This window comes from Canis aureus, chromosome 11 (assembly GCF_053574225.1).
Source record: "Canis aureus isolate CA01 chromosome 11, VMU_Caureus_v.1.0, whole genome shotgun sequence".
NCBI lineage: Eukaryota > Metazoa > Chordata > Mammalia > Carnivora > Canidae > Canis > Canis aureus.
This window is the reverse complement of record NC_135621.1, coordinates 39,019,757-39,034,075: the sequence shown is the minus strand read 5'-3', so window position 1 is coordinate 39,034,075 and position 14,319 is coordinate 39,019,757. Positions and strand designations below refer to the sequence as shown.

Genomic DNA, 14,319 nt, shown 5'->3' with positions numbered 1-14,319 from the left:
GGAAAGTGGAGACAGCTACCCACTAAATTTGAGTGCCAAGGCTTACATCTTGACTCAGCCAGCTGCACAGCTGTAAAGCACATTTGGTTGCTGTGAGCCTTGATTTTCTCTAATGCAAGTGGGACTAAGAACTCATACCTGCATTAAGGAGTCATTAGAAGTTCACTGACAGAGTCCAAAACAAACGGTTGCTCAATAGATGTTAGCTCTCACTGTCACCATTATATCTGTCAGTAATGTAAAATCCACTCCATCTCTTGCTCTGTAACCACTGTGATTCCTGTTCTCAGTACAGTGTCTTTCAGGGATAGACAACTAGAGACTTCCACTATGACTTATTGCACTGGTGTCCCTTTCTATGGTAGTGACAATGCACAAGGAGTGAACAAAATACCTCACTTTCTCCAGAACCCTTCAAACTCACACACATTTTGGAACTTTGGGATGTTTAGTGGTGCCTGGATGGCTTAGTTGGTTAAGTGTCTGTCCATGATCTTGTGGATCTTTGGATTGAACCTCTAGTTGGGTTCTCTGCTCAGCAGGGAGTCTGTTTGTGCTCTCCCTCTCATTCTCATTCTCTTTCTCTAACAACTAAATAAAATCTTAAAACCAACCAACCAACCAACAAACTGTGGAATATTTAATCCTGTCAGTCACTCCACCCAATAGTAAATAATCTTTGATTTTGGTCCCCACTATTTTAAATGTTTAATGATAGAAGATTCCTCTAAGAATGTGAATTCATTATCTTGTGGCATTTTGTTCAGTATAGTTGCCTTGCTGGAACTCATAATCATAAGATTGTCTCACCTTAAGAGTAGAAATAGAAACAGAGATAAGAAATTCTTGGTAGTCGCTCCACATGGATGGCAAGACCACCAGTCACTTCTGTAAAAGCTAGTAATGCCTCTTAGGATCTAGCAGAGCAGAAGAAGGATAAAGAAAAAGAAAATAAGCTTCTGGAGCAGAACATTCCTTGAGTTAGAAAGTCAATCATAACCCCTAGACCACAGATTCTGATGCAGTGCATCCAACCCCATTATCATTTAATGGCAATCAAACACTAGCTGGTGTTCAACTCTCGAATAAAGCAAAATAACATGGCTCTTGAATTCAGCACTTAAAAAAAAAAAAAAAAAGAAACCAAAGAGCTTGTGTGGACTGAGCTCCTAAGTCTCCCTCCTTCCCTTGCTATTTTTTCTCTGGCATCCCAGCCTCTCATGAGCTTGGAATGTGTGCTTTGCTTTTTCAGTATCATTTTGTAGCCTGATCCAGGCGGCCACCCTCATCTCTGGTTACCTCTGGGTCTGCTTTGACCAGCTCAGCCCCTCAAGTGTCAGTGGAATGGTGGAAGCTCAGAATATCTAAAATTTAAGCTGCTTTTGGGAATGGATAGCCATGCCGCATCAGCTTCATTGAATTTGAATTATTTGGGCAGAATCCCCTTCTTCATTTTCCCCACTCGGCATGAGGCATTTGAATTTCACCTTTCACATTTTTTCAGCCCTCTTTCTGTTAGATATTTTCTGAGTATTATAATGCTTACCATCCATTGCTTTTTGACAAGGTGACTCTTGAATCATCCCCCATGGAGAGAAGCATGGTCTCAATTATAGAAATGCTTGGAGTAAAGGCTATTTGAGTAGCTTTTTCAAGAGACTGAGAAGTGTTCTTGTTGAAAAAAAAAATTCTTCTTCAGCTTGAGTCCTGAGAACTTTAAATGCTATTATCTTTCCTCTCCAATAGGGCTTCTCCTACATGTTTTAAAAACATGAATTCGTTCACCAATTATTTATTGAGTGACCACACACAAAAAAAATAAGTCTTAGAATTTAGCTTTAGCCTGTTTCCTTTTTCTGCCTAAATTTCAATATCTTAATTAAGGTTGTCAGATTTGGCAAATAAAAGTACCAAGATATCCAGTTAAATATGATTTTCAAATAAGTAACAAATAAAAGTTAAATGGAAGTGTGTCACGTGCAACACTTGGGACATATTGATCCTAAATTATCTAAAATAACAAGCTTGATTGGTCAGTCTGTGTTTTATCTGATAATCTGTGTTTTATTTGAATGTCTTAATATTCAAAGCTAAATGCTCTTTCCGTACTGAGTCCTAATCTAATTTCCAATTGTGAATAATTTTCTTTTGAACCTTCTTCACCTTCTCAGTAACCCAGATTTAAAATTGTTTCCTTGCTTGTCCTTTAATTATCTCTCATCTGAGACTCAAATAAAACGGATACATTTTCACACAAATTATCCTAAGAATGTGAGTCAGCAGAAAAAAGGCAAATTTTGTCCTGTTCATTTAAAATACATTCAGTCCTTGAGTACTTACCTTCAATCTGTTTGTTTCTGACTTGACCTTTCTCCAGTTGTATGTGGTAAAAGCAAAAGTATGTAACAGTGAAAAATGAGTAAAGACGAATATTAAGCTGGAAGCAAGACAGATTTGGACAGTACTTTCATCCATCCATCACTAATGTTCCATGAGCCTTGTTGATAGGCCTGAGTATGGTGAGCTCATGTTCACAGTGAGTTACCAGTGTCACTGGGAAAACGCAAAATAGAGCAGAAAGGCTGATGTAAGCATTGCAGGAATATCAAATTAACTGATACAATAAATGGCAAAAACATGGTGGTAAGGTTTTCCTCTTTGACTTATAATATTAGTAGAGACATGGAATTAGCTTCTCATTCAACTACATTCGAGGTCATTTGTTGTGACAGCTTCCTCATTAAATTAAAATTAAAAGATTTTAAAATTAATATGAAAATGAAAAAAGTAGCTTATAGTTAATAATAATTTAAAAAGTAGCCTATAGTTTTATTTTCTAATATTTGTTTTGTATTTTGCACATGTAATTTGTACATAGGGTGAAGTGTGTGTGAGTCAGTGTAGAAGAAACTGCTAGAAAAATTGCTCCTTTCATAGACACAGACAAGAAATTATCCTGCTGAGTACCTTATTAAAATAATAGCTTTATTCAATATATTTCATAAACTCAATCTGAAAATTTTTTCCTATAAAAAAGCAACTCTCAGAGCACCTGAATGGTGGTCGGTTAAGCATCAGACTCCTGGTTTTGGCTCAGGTTGTGATCTCAGGGTCATGAGATTGAGCCCTTTTGGACTCTGTGGTCAGATTGAATCTGCTTAAGACTCCCTCTCCCTCTGCCCTCCCCCAGCTCACTCTCTCTCTCTCTCTCTCTCTCTCTATTTCTCTCAAATAAAGAAATAAACCTTAAAAAAAAAAAAGCATTCTATAGCTAAGGACTGAGGATTCTAGCTTCTGATAAAATATGTACTGTCTCACTACTGCTAAGACAGTAACAAGGTATTGATTGGTGAACAATAAACTCTACCTCAGATAAAGAGTATTTCAAATCCATCTACATTTCTTCCAAGGTTAGTGTTGATCGCTATAACAGCACTCCAGCTGTCTTAAGGGTTAACTTGCTTCAAGTCAGCATACTCCTGGCTTGCAGACTTGAAGCTCTTCATCTGTAATAGAACTAACTTCTCTTTGAGACTTTCAGACCACTGGCCTTGGGGAATTAAGCACCAGAATGTTCCAAGGCCACAGAGGCCAGTAAGTCTATTTCAATCCCCCTTAGCTTTCTGGTTAGCATATCTTTTCCAAGATTTTTTTGTTTTTTAGGTCACACAAATGACTTTATTGATCTCCCTTTGTACCCTCCTTTGCAGAAAGAATAGAGCACTCTTGCATAACGCCTGGGGCACCAAGGAACTAGAACTTCTTACACAATCTCTGAGTATCAAGATAACACTGTAACTGGCATCATGGAGTCTGCACTAATCAAGAAATGTCATAGACCACTGCACTCCCTTATCTGATTAAACCTCTTTATAAATCTCTGGACCAGAAACCTTGGAGTTGGCTTTTCAACAAAAGTCTGCCTTCCCCTCAGGAGGCGGGCCTCCTGAATAAAGTTCATATTCTTTTCTGATCAAAACTCTTCTCTTGAGTATTAACTTTTAGAGTGACAGGCAGCCAAACTTGGGTTTCAGTCACAATACCTCACTTTAATCATCTCCAGTTGGATTCTTCTCAAGGGAGCTGGATTGTGTGACCTGATCGCTCAATGTTTAGCAACTTTTCCTATTAGAAATGTCTGAAACCTAAGCTAAATATTGCACATTTTCATATAGTCCAATTCAACTTAACACAATGGTGTGCATGCTGGTGAGGGGTGGAGGGTGGGCAGCACTATACACGGGGCTATGAGAACATAATGAGCCTGTGACAGAGCTGAGCTGACAGGACCTGCATGTAACAAGGCATACAAAGCTAACACCAGTCAGGGTAATGAAATCGCAACATGCTCTGGGGTAGCAGATATAAGGATGGGGGTTATATCTCATAAGCGTCTATGATAGAATATTTTTGGAAAGGATGAATTCTCAGGTAATCATTAAAGGATGAGCCTCACTAGTCAGAGAGCACATGAGGTGGGTGTTCCAGGAGAAAAGACCAGATGGTGGTGCTGGGGAATGGTTGGTCATCATGCTTCATGGTGGACGAAATGATAAATTGATGCAATAAACTCTTCAAAGTTGAGAACCATATCTTATTATTCTTTAACCTAAAGCCTGATAGCGTAGGTGCTCAATATGGACTTTTTAGTAGGAATGAATACCATCAGTGGCCACATCCCTTGCCAAGTAGAATAAAATTATGCTAAAAAGGGACCAAGACTTTGGAGGCTTTACCATTTCCTTCTAAAATGAAGGAAGGACATCCTTTTGATCCTTATCAGCTATTTATCTTTGGTTGGGGATTAGTGGCCTGCTTGCATCTTACTGAGCAAGAAAGGGTGGGTTGTGGTTTGGTGATGTATTTAGAAACTATCCTCTTTTTCCTGTGTGTTTCCTTTACTTTCACACAGAATGCTTCTATTTTGGGTACTTCTGGTCACCAAATGTGTGGGAATTTTTCCCCACAACAAGCAGTTTTGTAATACCAGTAGGAGTGTCCTATGATTCAACTCAATTTGCCTTAATTTTCATACCATGTGGAGGTACCATCAGATCCCACAGGTTAAGGACTCGGTCCCACAAGACTGCTACCCCCTACTGCAGATGTCAATGCAAGTCCAGGATGTCACCTGGGCTTCTGACAAAATCACCTATGAACCTGATGTTCACATGACACCATCTTTGGATTTGATTAATTTGTAAAAGTGGCTCACAGAATTTAGGGAAACACTTTTACCAGTTTATTAAAGGATATAATGAAGGGTACAGATGAACTGCCAGATGACAGAATGCACAGGGTGAAGTGTGGGAGGAACCCAAGCTCAGGAGCTTCTGTCCTCTTGAAATTGGAGTGTGTCACCCTTCTGGAACATAGATCTGTTAACCAACCCAGAAGCTTTCTAAACTCTATAGTTTGGGGGGTTTTATGAAATCCTCATCAAAAAAAAAAAAAAGAAAGAAAGAAAGAAAGAAAGAAAGAAAGAAAGAAGAAAGAAAGAAAGAAAGAAAGAGAAAGAAAGAAAGAAAGAAAGAAAGAAAGAAAGAAAGAAAGAAAGAAAGAAAGAAAGAAAAATCCTCATCACATAGACATTATTCACTCTATTTAGAGCTCTTCTCACTTCTGAAGAGAATGGGTATGGGATGGGGTTGAAAATCCCAAGCTTCTAGTTATGGCTTTGTCTTTGCAGTGACCAGCTCCCATGCAGTAGCCATCCAGAAGCCCACCCAGAGCTTCTTTATTAGAACAAAAGAAGTATTATCAGCCAGGAAATTACAAGGGTTTTAGGAGCCTTGTGTTAGGATTTAGGGTCAAACACCAAATATTAGAAAACAAGATGTCCCTAGTGCTCTTATCAATTAGAAAATCACAAGGGCTTCATGAACTCTGTAGTAGGAACCAGGGGCAGAGGCCAATTTGGGTTTTCTATTATCTCATGGGTGATTTGCTGTATTATTCTTTTATATTCATAAAATGCTGCAATATAGGCATTTTAATCTTCAGTTCACAAATGAAGAATCAGTAGCCCAAAGATATTAAATGCCCATGACTTGAGAGCTAATAAATGATAAGCATAAGAAGTGATTATAAACCTGTTTTGATAGCTCTTACCCTTCTCACTCCAAGTCACCTAGCACATAGTTCTCCTGGGGAATAGTCTGGGTTTATGAGGATCCTGGCCTGCTGAAAAGAGCTGTTGAGTTGGTTGAGACTTGTGCAAAAGAGAATGGTGAGTGATCTAACCTAGGACTGGCATGTTGGAGGGCCCTCAATACCCATATTTTGGATGAATCAATGGCTTATCAAAGCAGAGAAACTAATCGGGAGGTTTGAAAGGCAAATTTAGCCTCTCTTCCTTTTACTTAAGGCCTGGTGCTACTTGGTCCTCAAGTCACACAAGTAAATTTCACCAACGAAGGAAAAAATCCTGTAGATTCTTTAGGTCTCCATATGTTTCTGATGAGATGTTGAACTCATACTTAACCAGCTCTCTTGTCTTACACAATGTACTTCACTTCTAAAACCTTTTTTCCTCATATGTTAAATGGAGTACAAAACAGCAGGAACTGTTGTTAGGATCCACTATAATAATCTATGTGATAATGTTTTGTAATATAAAGTGTTCAGGAAATGTCGAGCATTGTTAATTGTAATAAGAAATGCATCTGAACTAAATGAGACCAAAATTAGAAAGCATGTCACCATATTGGTAGCTTTCTTTCAAAGGTAACAGCACAGCTTTGAGTGTCCTCTAGATGACCAATTTATTTTGAAAATGAATAAGAGTTTTTCATGCAGAAAATGTCTCTTATCCTGGAGAGACTGACAATGCATATTCAGTAACACTGAAGTATCTGAATACTGAAGGCAAAAAATTGTATTCAAGATTTTCCCTTTAATAGATCCAACAACTACCAAACCATCAGAACACCACTGGCTTGAAAGTGATATTTCAATAAGGTTCAAGGATTTAAATACATTGGCTTTTGAGTTGTTTTTTTATCTGTACCTCAAAAATCACTAATCCCATTTCTTCTTAAGACATAAATACACCCTGCCACAGTTCCACGACCACCTTCAGAGCCTGTGTTTATTACCCTGGATTTTAGCAGAGTTAAAATTCATGATCCTTAGAGTCATTGCAGATCTTCTGGCAAGTCGATGCAAAAGGCATTTAGATAATGACTGCTGTTCTGATGTTGGTTGGCTATTCATATGAGATGTAATTATTATGTTTACTTCTTCATTCAATGAAAACCATTAATGACAGAATCCTGTCATTAAGAAGGGATATTATGGAAATTTTGAAATGATTTTCTGTTGCTGTTTTTCACCCAGACTCTGTACACATAGAGCAGCATTATTGATCCTTCCTCTAACAAAGGTAGCTTAAGCAAGTTCCAATTTCAAGCTGAAAATATGTTTCATGATACTAGAATTTTTTTAGGTATAGGCTTTTTCAATAAATTTTGCCTCCCTCTCTGGAAAGATTGTTTTAAACTGTTCATATGTCATTAACTCCTCAGGGTATTAGGTAACATTTGTTGACAAAAGAGAACTTGCCCTTCAAATACTTGATAGTAAAGGATTAAAAGAAACAAGTTTAATATATGTCAGGTGGGTGATTTGGTTTCTTAGGTAGCTTTAGTCCTAACATTGTTTCTTACATACTGCTTGGCAAATCAGAAACATATTGAGAAAACTTGTAATTTTTTTTCCTTGCACAAAGAGATCTTGAACAGCGCATCTCCCAAGCGTACTCTTGAGGACAGGAAAAGGATTTTGATATTTCAGTACCCTGGGTAGATGACAGTGGAAACAACTTCTAGTGAATCGTTACATGATAAAACCCTAGATTTATTGAAATCCTCATTTTGCACTGTGCATTTACACACACATCATGGAAAGTACACATAAAATCATCCAGCTTAATCATATCTTATAGTGTTTAAATAATTCATGAATTAATTCATCCATCCGTGCATTCAACAAATACTGATTGATAGATTACTTAGAGCAACTATTTACAATAACAGATGTGAGGTAAAGAAGGTAAAGAATTCTTGTCTTCAAGAATTGACAATCTAGTTGGGTGATATATATATCTTTAACCACAATTTTTCTTGGAATAGTGATATCTCAGCAGGCGATGCAAAGGATGTATTATAAAGCATCATACTGGCAACTTTTGTCTATTAAAGAAATTTAAAATATACATCATAAAAATGTATGTGAAGACCCAGAAAAGATGATCAGAACCCAACGATTCACTTCAGTGAGTCTTCTTTCCCATCTAATACCTTCTGTTTCTTTCTTCATGATTCAGTTAACTCATCAAGGACATGTGTACAAATTGTGACCCATTTGCTTCTTTGCCTTGTCTCAGTTGCCAATAGATAGACTATTAGTATTTCATAAGTTTCATGGAACATCTTTTTACTCTTAGAAAATTATTTTTTATTCTAATAATATTTCCTGCTGAAATTGTTTTATTATTTTCTTATTCTTTTTAACTGAGAATGAAAAATTGTTGCTCACCATTTTTGTAATCTTTCTAAAGAAAAATTTGTTGAATATGTGTGTGTTTGAAGATTTCCACTCAAATAATTCCTCAATCTTCTTATGTGTTCAATGGTCATAATTATTTTTATTTATTCTTGTCTTCTGACTACTTTTAAAGGTCTCCATCTATTTCATAAGTCCTAAAGTAATTAGAAGACAATTCTAAAAGACTATTTCTATTCCAAGAGAAGTACATACATGATCTTATATTTCATGCTCATTTTGCATATGGAAAAACTTAGAAAGGCTAAGTTACTTGTCCAAAGTCCTGGAGATAAAAGTTAGGACCAGGTTGGAGAATGAAGCCTGTTTGATTGACTTTGGAGGTTGTGCTCTCACTCCTTACCTAAGTAAACGTCTCATGATGGCTGTTTGGTTCCTTGGTTGGCTAGTTGGTTTGTTGGTTGGTTGACTTCTACTGTTCAGTAGTCTACTTCTAACCAGAGGGTTAGTGAGTGTTTCTAATTATCAGCATTGTCCTTCATCCCAGACTTTTAATCCAACCTTTTCATTCTCATAACTTTCTCTCATCTGTTACAGAGAAGATGGAGCTGTGAGCTGTGAGCTGCTACCTTCTATGGCTTCCCATTCTTCAAAGCCAGACTTCAGTACAAGTCATTCATGTTTACATTCTCACACCTACCTCAAGAAAGAGACCACGATGGAAACTCCTGTGGTAGATAATGTCCAGTTATGACATCTGTGCCTCATTCCATTATTATAACCCTCTCTGCTGAATGTCCAGTCCTCCTCTTTCTATACACTTCTGCTCTTCCTAAAAATATAGTCAAATATCATCTAAAGTTCCTTCTTTAAATACCTGGCTCCTTAAGTAATTGCCTTTATCTATCCTTCCTTCACCAACACACTTCTTGAAACATTACTATATATTTTGTTACCAGACTGGTAAAAAGAATTCTCTCTTAGTTAAAATTGCCATTAAAATCCAACATCCTGTGCTTCCAATCTTGTGGAAGTGATTTTTCTAGAAGGGTCTGTGACCAACTGCAAAGCAACTACTCAGCTCACTTCTCAAACATTCTCCTCTTAAAAAAAAAAAAAAAAAAAAAAAAAAAAAAAAAAAAACATTCTCCTCTTTGGCCTTGGTGGCATGCTTTCTCAAGCCTTTCCTCCCCTCCAATTATCCTTCACCTACAGCTTCTACATCCTCTTAGTATTCTCTTCTGTTTATACCCTACACATTTTCCTTACTTGATCTTCTACTTTTCTGTAACTCTACCATGTATATGATGCTGATTCCCAAATAAATGCCTTCAGCTTCTCTCATTTGTCTTGAACTCCAGACTCACATTTCCAGCTGCCTATAAAATAGTGCTGCTTGATCATCTCCTATCATTCAGACTTTAATATGCTTCAAAATAAACACAGCATCTTCCCCCCTCATTCCAAATCTGTTCTTTCCCATCTGGATTATGAATATCATACTCTTAAGACAGAACCCCTGGACTTAAATTTTCATTTCATCCATTCTGAATGAACTTCCCATTCCACATCCCCCACCCCCATGCTTTTACATTTGCCAACTTCTACCTGAACTGGAACATTCAAATATTATCTCCTCTGTTACATTTCTCAGGTACTTCATAGCAATCAGTGTCTGTATATTCAGGCTGTATATTATTTTCAAGACTCCAGTAATTTACTAAGTTATATTGTTATATTTACATGTCTAGCTTTCTCTACTGAGCTGTGAGTTTCTCAAGGAAGTAATTCTGTTAAGCTCACTGTTGTCCCTCACATATGGCACATAGGAGGTACTCAATAAATATTTTATAGAATAAACTAATGATATATCTCATTATTGGGCTCTATGTTCCCAAATCTCCATTACTATAACTCACTTAATTTGCATTCACTTCCCTATAACATTAGAACTCTTTAGACAGTGTTTCAGGCATCTTTGGTGGTTCTCCAGTGCCTTCAACGTAAGAACCAAATTGCTTAGCATAGCATAGAGTCATTACCACTAGTTCATACTACTTCATACTCCTATCTCTCACTACCTCCTAGTCCTAAAGTCACTAAAATAATCCCTGCCACTGGTGTGTTATGCCTGTGTGTGTCTCTAAATGTTGTTTTTTTAAACATTTTTTTAAAAAATATTTTTTGTGCCTGAACACTTTCTCTCCTCCACCACCAAATTGCATATCAACTCTATCACAGGACATTTTCTCATGAGCCTTAAAAGAACACACCCTTCCCTTTTTCTCATCTCTATAGCACATCATACACATTTTGCTCTAGTACTTATGTTATGATTTTTGTTACATGTTTCCATTCCTGTTTGCTTCTCTGTTATTTATGGAGTTCTCTGTCTTCATCACTGATCAATGAGCCCTTTGGTGTCAGAAGATTGGTCTTATTTATCTTTGATCCTTTGTACAACGTATATCTGCTGAAAAATGATATGCATTTAGTGCAGTTTTATCATTAAATGGATTAGTGAGTAATTATAATTTTGGATAGAATAGTAATGTCATGAATGAATATCTGCCTTACAAAATAGACTTTTCTTTATTATGTTTCCAACTTTATTTTTCCAAAAAAGTTGTCAGAATCATTCTGGCAGATTCTTTGCCCTATGATTGAAAATGTGCTCATCCTCTTTCTTTAGATAGAAAAATAAGAATGAAAGGAGAGCAGTTGCAGCACACCTGTGTTGGCAAGTTGTCAAACCCTCCATCCCTGACATTAATTGGATCATCCACTGAATGGGGGAACTGATGGAAAATGCAATGCGAGAAGATGACTGGGGAGAATAAATGCTATCCTGCCTATCAACAGTGATGAAAGTGACACCTGAAGAGTTTTCTTTTATTCCATGCAAACAGATGGCTTTAAACGACACATGCTACACAGTCAGATTTCTTATGCTCACCTCTAAGCATTTAGGCCAGCTTGAACAATCAAAAATTAAAATGTAAACAACAAAGAACACTTCGCGGGGGGGGGGGGGGGGGTTGTGGGGGTAGTCACTAAAGCTGAAAGCAATTATCAACTGATTTTAAGTGTCTGCCTGCTGTTTTCTTATAAAACCTGCTATAGGAAAGGAATTTTATGAGGAGGTGAGGACTTGGCTAAACATTAGAAAAAGCCTCCTGATTTCCGTTTTCCACTGGTTAACAAAACAGAGAGAGAAAGAGAGAGAAAAGAGAGAGAGAGAGAAGAAGAGATAAATGAGTAAAAAGCCACATTCACTGACTGTGTCCACTCCCCTACTGCAAGGGAAAATGACTGTCCAGAGAAACTTCTCTTCAGATTTGTGAGTCATATTAGAGAAAAATAACTGAAAATTTGTACCCAAGTATTTCTGTGAGATGATACAAATCTAGAATAAGGAACAGAAGTGATCAAACAATTAAAAAAATATTGTCCCCATTTTACAAAGCAATCAGATTCAACAAGTTATGAATTTTACCCTTATCTCATTTGGAATTTTAGCTATAATCATTTTAAAAGATCAAATTATACTCAGCCCAGCAAACACTTATCTTAATTTTCAATACTTGAGGGGTATATAAATTGGGCAAATATGTTTATTTGTGAATTCTCCTCACTCACATAATGCAAAGTTGTTCCTTCCAGATTACACACAATTTAGAATCAAGAGAGGATGGTGAAAAACGGGATATGCATGGAAGGCATTAAAAAGGCAAAATTTTTTTTATACCAAATAGACCTAAAGAGAGGAGGCAGGTGTTTCAAGTGGAATAAATATTTTTAAATGGATTGATAATGTGGAAGACCAAGGTAGGGATGTTTGGGAAGGAGAGGTATGAGATTTGAGAAGTGTGGCTCTGCTATGAATTAAATCCCTCTCACTTTTCTTTAAGAGATTCAGGTAGAGGGTAGCATAGATGTCATTTTATTGCTTTTGTGTTTCTGTTCTGTGCATCTTTACATGCAGCTCCTTGAGTAGACTGAGTCACAAAGAGTTTCAGCATTTGATGAGATTATTAGAGAAAAATACTTTTTTTTTTTTAAGATTTTATTTCTTTATTTGAGATTGAGTAAGCATGAGCTGGGAGAAGCAGACTTCCTGCTGAGCAGAGAGCTAAATGCAGAGCTGGATCACAGGGCTGCAGGGTCATGACCTGACCCAAAGGCAGACACACAGCTGACTAAACCACCCAGGTACCCCCAAAATAGTTTTTCTAGTTTTTTAGTAGGGAGCTATATATACATGATCATTACACCCTTGCATCATTTTCATAATAGCATAGGGAAATGGCTGACTTCTGTCTAGATGACGGTTGGGGAGATTTTCCAATAAATTTCTGCTTCCTACAAACAACCTCATTCTTTGTTATTAATACTCTACATACATGTTAGATTTTACTTCAGATCAAACACTATTTTAAGTGTTGGCATAAAAGATAATCACATATTGACACTGTTCTCCAAGACTATACTGTTAGTCTATTGGGAAAGATTCAGTCAGGAAAACTAAGTTGATAAGATAGAATATGAGTATAGATGAGGGAGAAATGAATTCTTACTGATAATTAGCGGAGAGTCAAAAACAGACTTTATGGTGGACAAAACATTTCAACTAGGTCTTTAAGGAAGAATAGCACTCATCTGGCAGAGCAATGAAAGACAGATGACTGAAACAAAAGAGTCTATACAAAGGAATGGTAATGTTAAAGAGAGTAGTATGCCTGGGTCACAGAAAAAATACATTGTATGTGAGCATGAAGTATATCCCTGGGGAGAGAAATGATGTTGGGAAAGTATATTGGAGGACTTGGAAGGTACTTTGCATGTACTTCTAAGGAGTAAACTTATGCAGCAGCAAACTCCCCCAGCTTTCCCTCGTGATGATATGAGGACAACAAATTGAAGTAGAAAGACACTGAGGATAAGGCCATCTTGTACATTACTTGCAATGACCCACATGATAACTAAGTATAACCAGGACCAAGAGAGAGGAAATGCAGGTGTCTTCTATGCCCAGAAATTCCCAAGTGATGACTATTTTTATACTTCTGTTTGACCAGTTAGGAAATTAAAACTCAGACATTTTAAATGACAATTTAAAATATGCACTGGACTGGATCTCTAAGATATAGGTGTTTTGAATTATTATTATCTTGCTGAAGAAAATCTTGGACCTTAAATGTATCTTAAAGAGTTCCCCTAAATCCCAACCTTTTAGGGGAACTCTGGTCTATGTCATCTCCCCAAACCTGTGCTTATCCTGATTCCCATACTTATAGAAAATAGCCTTGGAAATCTCCCCCAAGATTCTATGGCAGAGATGTCCAGAGCAGGAAGGAGCCCTGGAGCCTCACTATGTTTGTGTTGTCCACTGCTGTAACCCCAGAGTTCTGTGAATGCTACTTAGTTGGCACTAACTACATATGGCTGAATAAATAAATCTTTGCTATTTCTTAAAAGGACTCCCTCTAAACTCTTTCCATAATCAGTCTCACTCTTTCAAATTATAAAAAAAAATGTTCTCAGCTGTAAAATGTAATAAATGACATTACTCTTTCTATAGCCATAATTAGGCAATACTTTATCAAAAGTGGTTATGACAAATGTTAGGAAAACAAAGAACATCTTCTGTTATTTTCTGTCAACAAGTCATTTCGTTTGTTTTTCTTCAAAGCAATTACAATTTAAAAAAATCTCATATATCCTGTTTTTACTTATCTCCTCTACTAGACTGCTGGCATTACTCATTTTACTTCATTCATCCATTCAATATATGTTTATTAAGCAACAATTATG

The 14,319-nt window shown here is 36.9% G+C and overlaps 1 long non-coding RNA gene across 1 annotated transcript; it reads left to right on the top strand.

Annotated features, from left to right (window-relative positions):
- The first annotated feature begins 4,327 nt into the window (after window positions 1–4,327).
- On the top strand, window positions 4,328–11,513 carry LOC144323036 (uncharacterized). The gene is made up of 3 exons (XR_013388583.1): window positions 4,328–4,431; window positions 9,103–9,238; window positions 11,198–11,513. It is a non-coding gene; the product is annotated as an uncharacterized LOC144323036 (long non-coding RNA).
- Window positions 11,514–14,319: the final 2,806 nt, after the last annotated feature.